We start from the raw sequence: 8,632 nt of genomic DNA, 5'->3' as shown, positions 1-8,632 counted from the left end.
GGGGGCTCAGGGGTCTGTGATCTACTGTAGTGGGGGCCCCCACAACTTCATTGCCCGGGGCCCCCACCATGCTTGATCCGGCCCTGCAACCATTTGTGTGTCAACCACTGTCATGTTGACCCTTTAAACCTGTCAACCTTAAGCACTGTCATCTTTAATCTGTTGACCTTTTGTACCCGTCGACCTTTTGTCTGTCGATGTTATGTACCTGTCGACGTAATGCATGTCGACCATGTGGTGTTGACCTATTAACCTGTCCTACTGTCCACCTGCAGGCCTCAGTGTCCCACAGGTGGTGGTGGGAGGGGGGGTCAGTTGGGGAGCCTTTGATAACCTGCTGCTCTGCTCTACAAAGCAGCAAGTGATCGACTTCTATACAATGCAGGGAGTTGAGCCGGGGCTGCTCAGCTGCTGAGGGAGTGCTGGGCACGCCCCCAATATTCATAAAACAGATATGTGTGTTGCAGCCACCCCCAGACACCAAAAGACCACGTCCTTCACACACGAGGCCATGACCCAGAGCCGGCGCAACCCGCTCAGCAGAGTCTGCAAAGCAGGGAGGCGCTGGCCAAGAGAGGCGCTCTCCCTGCTCTGAGACTCCGCTGCTGTGCGCTGCTGCTGCCGGCTGCCACAGCAACAAGAGGCTCGAGACCAGTCCACCAGCAGATCTTCCCTCCCTCCTCCTACCAGCAGAACACGCAGGGGGGGGGGATTCACTCCATCGTCCGCACAGGCTGGCCACTTTCACTTTCTATTCCACGTCCTGGCTGCAGCGGCAGCCTGCTTGTGATTTATGACATGAAGCTGTTCTCCGTTCTCCCTGCTCTCCAGCCCTCCCCCTCTACAACATGCTGATGCAGGGGCTTGAGTGTGGTCAGAGCAGGCCGAGTTTAACTCTTTGAAACCTGTTTTCTAATGTATTGAAGAATGCTGCTGCTGTAAGTGTGTGCTTTCTATATATTTTTTTTGTTACCAGAGCTCTATCTAGGGGGTGGGGGGAAGAGAGCAATTATTATATGTATATAAGTGGCACTGAAACTGTGGGCATGTGTATAAGTAGCACACACGTATATGTGTAACTGTATACGTGACACTGATACCGTGGGCATTATTATGTGTGTAAGCGGCACTGCTACCATGGGCATTATTGTGTGTGTAAGCGGCACTGCTACCGTGGGCATTATTGTGTGTGTAAGCGGCACTGATACCGTGGGCATTATTGTGTGTGTAAGCGGCACTGATACCGTGGGCATTATTGTGTGTGTAAGCGGCACTGCTACCGTGGGCATTATTATGTGTGTAAGCGGCACTGATACCGTGGGCATTATTATGTGTGTAAGTGGCACTGCTACCGTGGGCATTATTGTGTGTGTAAACGGCACTGCTACCGTGGGCATTATTGTGTGTGTAAGCGGCACTGCTACCGTGGGCATTATTATGTGTGTAAGCGGCACTGCTACCGTGGGCATTATTATGTGTGTAAGCGGCACTGCTACCGTGGGCATTATGTGTGTAAGCGGCACTGCTACCGTGGGCATTATTGTGTGTGTAAGCGGCACTGATACCGTGGGCATTATTGTGTGTGTAAGTGGCACTGATATCATGGGCATTATTATGTGTATAAGCGGCACTGATATCATGGGCATTATTATGTGTATAAGCGGCACTGCTACCGTGGGCATTAGTGTGTGTGTAAGCGGCACTGATATCATGGGCATTATTATGTGTATAAGCGGCACTGATATCATGGGCATTATTATGTGTATAAGCGGCACTGATACCGTGGGCATTATTGTTTGTATAAGCGGCACTGCTACCGTGGGCATTATTATGTGTAAGCGGCACGGATACTGTGAGCATTATTATGTGTAACTGTATACGTGGCACTGATACCGTGGGCATTATTATGTGCGATCATGGGAATTGTGTATATGGGGCACTACTGTGTAGCATAACGTGAATATGGGGCAGTACTGTGTGACGTAATATGAAATAGGGGCACTACATACTGACGATACTTTTGTGCTACTGTGTGGTGTAATTAGAATTTGGGGTACAATTGTGTGGGCACACCCCTTCCTTGTGAGACCTCACTTGCCTTCAGTGTGTGCTTTCCCTTTATTAAGTATTGGAGAGAGGGCGCAAATTTATAGTTTGCAGGGAGGCGCCAAACACCCTAGAACCGGCCCTGCCATGACCCCAGCTCCTTTCTGGCGCACCTTCATTGCGCAAGGGCCCCGAGCCACAGGATCTCAAAGTTGGGAGGTATAGCAATGTGGGTGTGGTAAAATAAAAGTCAAAAAGTTTATATTACTAATGTAAATCAATATTGCATGCTTCAGCAAAAGGTCATACGTACAAAGCTTATTGCACATGGTGCAAAATTAAATAATGAACTGTAACGCATAGCAACAAATCAGGTATCAACTTTATGTAGCTTAGGGGCCGACTTATTAACATTTCTCTGACGTCCTAGTGGATGCTGGGAACTCCGTAAGGACCATGGGGAATAGACGGGCTCCGCAGGAGACTGGGCACTCTAAAAGAAAGATTAGGTACTATCTGGTGTGCACTGGCTCCTCCCTCTATGCCCCTCCTCCAGACCTCAGTTAGAATCTGTGCCCGGCCAGAGCTGGGTGCTCCTAGTGAGCTCTCCTGAGCTTGCTAGAAAGAAAGTATTTGTTAGGTTTTTTGTTTTCAGTGAGATCTGCTGGCAACAGACTCACTGCTACGAGGGACTGAGGGGAGAGAAGCAAACCTACCTGCGTGCAGCTAGCTTGTGCTTCTTAGGCTACTGGACACCATTAGCTCCAGAGGGTTCGAACACAGGGCCTGACCTCGATCGTCCGTTCCCGGAGCCGCGCCGCCGTCTTCCTTGCAGAGCCAGAAGACAGAAGAGAAGGAGATGAAATCGGCGGCAGAAGACTCCGGTCTTCATTAAGGTAGCGCACAGCACTGCAGCTGTGCGACATTGCTCCCGCTGCACACCACACACTCCGGTCACTGTAGGGTGCAGGGCGCTGCGGGGGGGCGCCCTGGGCAGCAATAAAATACCTTTTGGCATAAAAATACACATAATACAGTCTGTGACTGTATATGTGTAAAACCCCCGCCATTTTTCAGTCAGAAACTGCAGGGAGAAGCCCGCCGTTGAGGGGGCCTTCTTCCTCAGCACACCAGCGCCATTTTTCCTTCACAGTTCCGCTGGAAGCAGCTCCCCAGGCTCTCCCCTGCAGTATTCCTGATACAAGAAGGGTAAAAAAGAGAGGGGGGGCACATAAATTTAGGCGCAAATAATATATATTAAGCAGCTATTGGGAAAATCACTCATTATAGTGTAAATCCCTGTGTTATATAGCGCTGTGGTGTGTGCTGGCATACTCTCTCTCTGTCTCCCCAAAGGACTTTGTGGGGTCCTGTACTCAGTCAGAGTATTTCCTGTGTGTGTGCGGTGTGTCGGTACGGCTGTGTCGACATGTTTGATGAGGAGGGTTACGTGGAGGCGGAGCAAGGGCAGATAAGTGTGGTGTCGCCCCCGACGGGGCCGACACCGGATTGGATGGATATGTGGAAGGTCTTAACAGACAGTGTCAACTCCTTACATAAAAGGTTCGATGACGCAGCAGCCTTGGGACAGCCGGGATCTCAACCCGCGCCTGCCCAGGCGTCTCAGAGGCCATCAGGGGCTCATAAACGCCCGCTAGCTCAGATGGTAGACACAGATGTCGACACGGAGTCTGACTCCAGTGTAGATGAGGATGAGACAAATGCACAGACTACTAAAGCCATCCGATGCATGATTACTGCAATGAAAAATGTATTGCACATTTCTGATATTAACCCGGTTACTACCAAGAAGGGTATTATGTTTGGGGAGAAAAAGCAGCCAGTGACTTTTCCCCCATCTGATGAATTAAATGAATTGTGTGAGGAAGCGTGGAGTTCCCCCGATAAGAAACTAGTGATTTCTAAGAGGTTACTGATGGCGTACCCTTTCCCGCCAACGGATAGGTTACGTTGGGAAACATCCCCTAGGGTGGACAAGGCGCTCACACGCTTATCAAAAAAGGTGGCACTGCCGTCTCAGGATACGGCCGCCTTAAAGGAGCCTGCGGATAGAAAGCAGGAAGCTATCCTGAAGTCTGTGTATACACACTCAGGTACTATACTGAGACCTGCTATTGCTTCAGCATGGATGTGTAGTGCTGCAGCCGCATGGTCTGATACCCTGTCAGACAACATTGATTCCCTCGACAGGTATACTATTTTGCTAACCATAGAACATATAAAAGACGTCGTCTTATATATGCGGGATGCACAGAGGGACATTTGCCTGCTGGCATCTAGAATTAATGCAATGTCCATTTCTGCCAGGAGAGTATTATGGACTCGGCAGTGGACAGGGGATGCTGATTCTTAAAGACACATGGAGGTTTTGCCTTATAAGGGTGAGGAGTTGTTTGGGGACGGTCTCTCGGACCTCGTATCCTCGGCAACAGCCGGGAAGTCAATTTTTTACCTCAGGTTCCCTCACAGCCTAAGAAAGCACCGTATTATCATGTACAGTCCTTTCGGCCTCAGAAAGGCAAGCGGATCAGAGGCGCATCCTTTCTGCCCAGAGACAGGGGTAGAGGAAAGAAGCTGCACCAGGCAGCCAGTTCCCAGGAACAAAAATCCTCCCCTGCTTCCTCTAAGTCCACCGCATGACGCTGGGGCTCCACAGGCGGAGCCGGGTGCGGTGGGGGCGCGTCTCCGAAATTTCAGCAACCAGTAGGTTCGCTCACAAGTGGATCTCTGGGCTGTACAAATTGTATCTCAGGGATACAAGCTGGAGTTCGAGGCGACTACCCCTCGCCGTTACCTCAAATCAGCCTTGCCAGCTGCTCCCAGGGAAAGGGAGGTAGTACTGGCGGCAATTCACAAGCTGTACCTCCAGCAGGTGATAATCAAGGTTCCCCTCCTTCAACAGGGACAGGGTTACTATTCCACAATGTTTGTGGTACCGAAACCAGACGGTTCGGTGAGACCCATTCTGAATTTAAAATCCTTGAACACTTATATAAGGAAGTTCAAGTTCAAACTGGAATCGCTCAGGGCGGTTATTCCAAGCCTGGAAGAGGGGGATTTTATGGTGTCGCTGGATATCAAGGATGCTTACTTGCATGTCCCCGTTTACCCACCTCACCAGGAGTACCTCAGGTTTGTGGTACAGGATTGTCATTACCAATTCCAGATGTTGCCGTTTGGTCTGTCCACGGCACCGAGAGTATTTACCAAGGTAATGGCCGAAATGATGATACTCCTTCGGAAGAAGGGAGTTATAATTATCCCGTACTTGGACGATCTCCTTATAAAGGCGAGATCCAGAGAGCAGTTGTTAGTCAGCGTAGCACTTTCTCGGGAAGTGTTGCTACAGCACGGCTGGATTCTGAATATCCCAAAGTCGCAGCTGATTCCTGCGACACTTCTGCTCTTCCTGGGCATGATTCTGGACACAGAACAGAAGAAGGTGTTTCTCCCGGTGGAGAATGCCCAGGAATTGTCATCTCTGGTCAGGGACCTCCTGAAACCAAAACAGGTGTCGGTGCATCACTGCACGCGAGTCCTGGGAAAGATGGTGGCTTCTTACGAAGCAATTCCCTTCGGCAGGTTCCATGCAAGGACAAATGGTCCGGATCGCATCTTCAGATGCATCGGTTGATCACCCTGTCCCCAAGGGCCAGGGTGTCTCTGCTGTGGTGGCTGCAGAGTTCTCATCTTCTCGAGGGCCGCAGATTCGGCATACAGGACTGGGTCCTGGTGACCACGGACGCAAGCCTCCGAGGATGGGGGGCAGTCACTCAGGGAAGGAACTTCCAGGGACTGTGGTCAAGTCAGGAGACTTCACTACACATAAATATACTGGAACTAAGGGCCATTTACAACGCCCTGAGTCAAGCAGAGCCCCTGCTTCAGAACCAACCAGTGCTGATTCAATCAGACAACATCACGGCGGTCGCCCATGTAAACCGACAGGGCGGCACAAGAAGCAGGATGGCGATGGCAGAAGACACAAGGATTCTCCGATGGGCGGAAAATCACGTGCTAGCACTGTCAGCAGTGTTCATTCCGGGAGTGGACAACTGGGAAGCAGACTTCCTCAGCAGGCACGACCTACACCCGGGAGAGTGGGGACTTCATCCAGAAGTCTTCACGCAGATTGTAAACCGTTGGGAACGGCCACAGGTGGACATGATGGCGTCCCGCCTCAACAAAAAGCTAATAAAATATTGCGCCAGGTCAAGGGACCCTCAGGCGATAGCTGTGGACGCACTTGTGACACCGTGAGTGTACCAGTCGGTTTATGTGTTCCCTCCTCTTCCTCTCATACCCAAGGTACTGAGGATAGTAAGAAAGAGAGAAGTAAGAACTATACTCATCGTTCCGGATTGGCCAAGAAGAACTTGGTACCCAGAACTACAAGAAATGATCTCAGAGGAACCATGGCCTCTGCCTCTCAGACAGGACCTGTTACAGCAGGGGCCCTGTCTGTTCCAAGACTTACCGCGGCTGCGTTTGACGGCATGGCGGTTTAACGCCGGATCCTAACGGAAAAGGGCATTCCAGATGAAGTGATTCCTACGCTGATAAAGGCTAGGAAAGACGTGACAGCACAACATTATCACCGTATATGGCGAAAATATGTTGCTTGGTGTGAGGCCAGGAAGGCCCCTACAGAGGAATTCCAGCTGGGTCGATTCCTGCACTTCCTACAGTCAGGAGTGACTATGGGCCTAAAATTAGGATCCATAAAGGTCCAGATTTCGGCCCTATCTATTTTCTTTCAAAAAGAACTGGCTTCACTGCCTGAAGTTCAGACGTTTGTTAAGGGAGTGCTGCATATTCAGCCCCCTTTTGTGCCTCCAGTGGCACCTTGGGATCTTAACGTTGTGTTGGGTTTCCTGAAATCCCACTGGTTTGAGCCACTTAAGACCGTGGAGCTAAAATATCTCACGTGGAAAGTGGTCATGCTATTGGCCTTAGCTTCGGCTAGGCGTGTGTCAAAATTGGCGGCTTTGTCTTGTAAAAGCCCTTATCTGATCTTCCATATGGACAGGGCAGAATTGAGGACTCGTCCCCAATTTCTCCCTAAGGTGGTATCAGCGTTTCATTTGAACCAACCTATTGTGTTGCCTGCGGCTACTCGGGACTTGGAGGACTCCAAGTTACTAGATGTAGTCAGGGCTTTGAAAATCTATGTAGCCAGGACGGCTGGAGTCAGAAAAACTGACTCGCTGTTTATCCTGCATGCACCCAACAAGCTGGGTGCTCCTGCTTCAAAGCAAACTATTGCGCGCCGGATCTGTAACACGATTCAGCAAGCTCATTCTGCGGCAGGATTGCCGCATCCTAAATCAGTGAAAGCCCATTCCACAAGGAAGGTGGGCTCTTCTTGGGCGGCTGCCCGAGGGGTCTCGGCTTTACAGCTTTGCCGGGCTGCTACTTGGTCGGGTTCAAACACATTTGCTAAGTTCTACAAGTTTGATACCCTGGCTGAGGAGGACCTTGCCTTTGCTCATTCGGTGCTGCAGAGTCATCCGCACTCTCCCGCCGTTTGGGAGCTTTGGTATAATCCCCATGGTCCTTACGGAGTTCCCAGCATCCACTAGGACGTCAGAGAAAATAAGAATTTACTCACCGGTAATTCTATTTCTCGTAGTCCGTAGTGGATGCTGGGCGCCCGTCCCAAGTGCGGACTCTCTGCAATACATGTATATAGTTATTGCTTAACTAAAGGGTTATTGTTATGAGCCATCTGTTACTGAGGCTCAGTTGTCGTTCATACTGTTAACTGGGTATGGTTATCACGAGTTGTACGGTGTGATTGGTGTGGCTGGTATGAGTCTTACCCTGGATTCCAAATCCTTTCCTTGTTGTGTCAGCTCTTCCGGGCACAGTTTCCTTAACTGAGGTCTGGAGGAGGGGCATAGAGGGAGGAGCCAGTGCACACCAGATAGTACCTAATCTTTCTTTTAGAGTGCCCAGTCTCCTGCGGAGCCCATCTATTCCCCACGGTCCTTACGGAGTTCCCAGCATCCACTATGGACTACGAGAAATAGAATTACCGGTGAGTAAATTCTTATTTATTTTACTAACATAATGTGAAAAAGGTGTTTTCACACCCTTGTCACTTTATTTTAGTATCACCTGAATGTATTAAAGGGCTTTTGGAACAGTTTTCATGGAAAAAACGGCTCCACACCCTTTAATTCACTTTTACCTATAATGGGAAATATGATCTGACCAAATTTACAAAAAAGTAAAGTAAAAAAATACCGTAGTGAGCCCTGTTATAATAACGTTATCCTGAGACAGCGTTATCAGAGGGCTCACTGCGGATCCTGTACTCCCGTGGGCAGAGAAAACTGTGAGGGACCCACCAGTGTGATCAGTTATGTGTGTTTGGTAGACAAACAAGCAGAGCACTGTGTACAATATACACTGCTCAAAAAAATAAAGGGAACACTTAAACAACACAATGTAACTTAAAGTCAATCACACTTCTGTGAAATCAAACTGTCCACTTAGGAAGCAACACTGATTGACAATCAATTTCACATGCTGTTGTGCAAATGGAATAGACAACAGGTGG

The 8,632-nt window shown here is 49.6% G+C and overlaps 1 long non-coding RNA gene across 1 annotated transcript in view; it reads left to right on the top strand.

The window, feature by feature from the left end:
* The first annotated feature begins 490 nt into the window (after nucleotides 1–490).
* The window catches only part of LOC134911138 (uncharacterized), a 35,356-nt gene continuing 27,214 nt past the window's right edge, over nucleotides 491–8,632 (top strand). The window contains exon 1 of the long non-coding RNA XR_010176344.1: nucleotides 491–938. This is a non-coding gene — a long non-coding RNA (uncharacterized LOC134911138). The remainder of the gene's footprint in view (nucleotides 939–8,632) is intronic.

This window comes from Pseudophryne corroboree, chromosome 4, assembly GCF_028390025.1.
Source record: "Pseudophryne corroboree isolate aPseCor3 chromosome 4, aPseCor3.hap2, whole genome shotgun sequence".
NCBI lineage: Eukaryota > Metazoa > Chordata > Amphibia > Anura > Myobatrachidae > Pseudophryne > Pseudophryne corroboree.
Note: the sequence above shows the minus strand (reverse complement) of the source record. Positions and strands in the feature narration are given on the sequence as shown.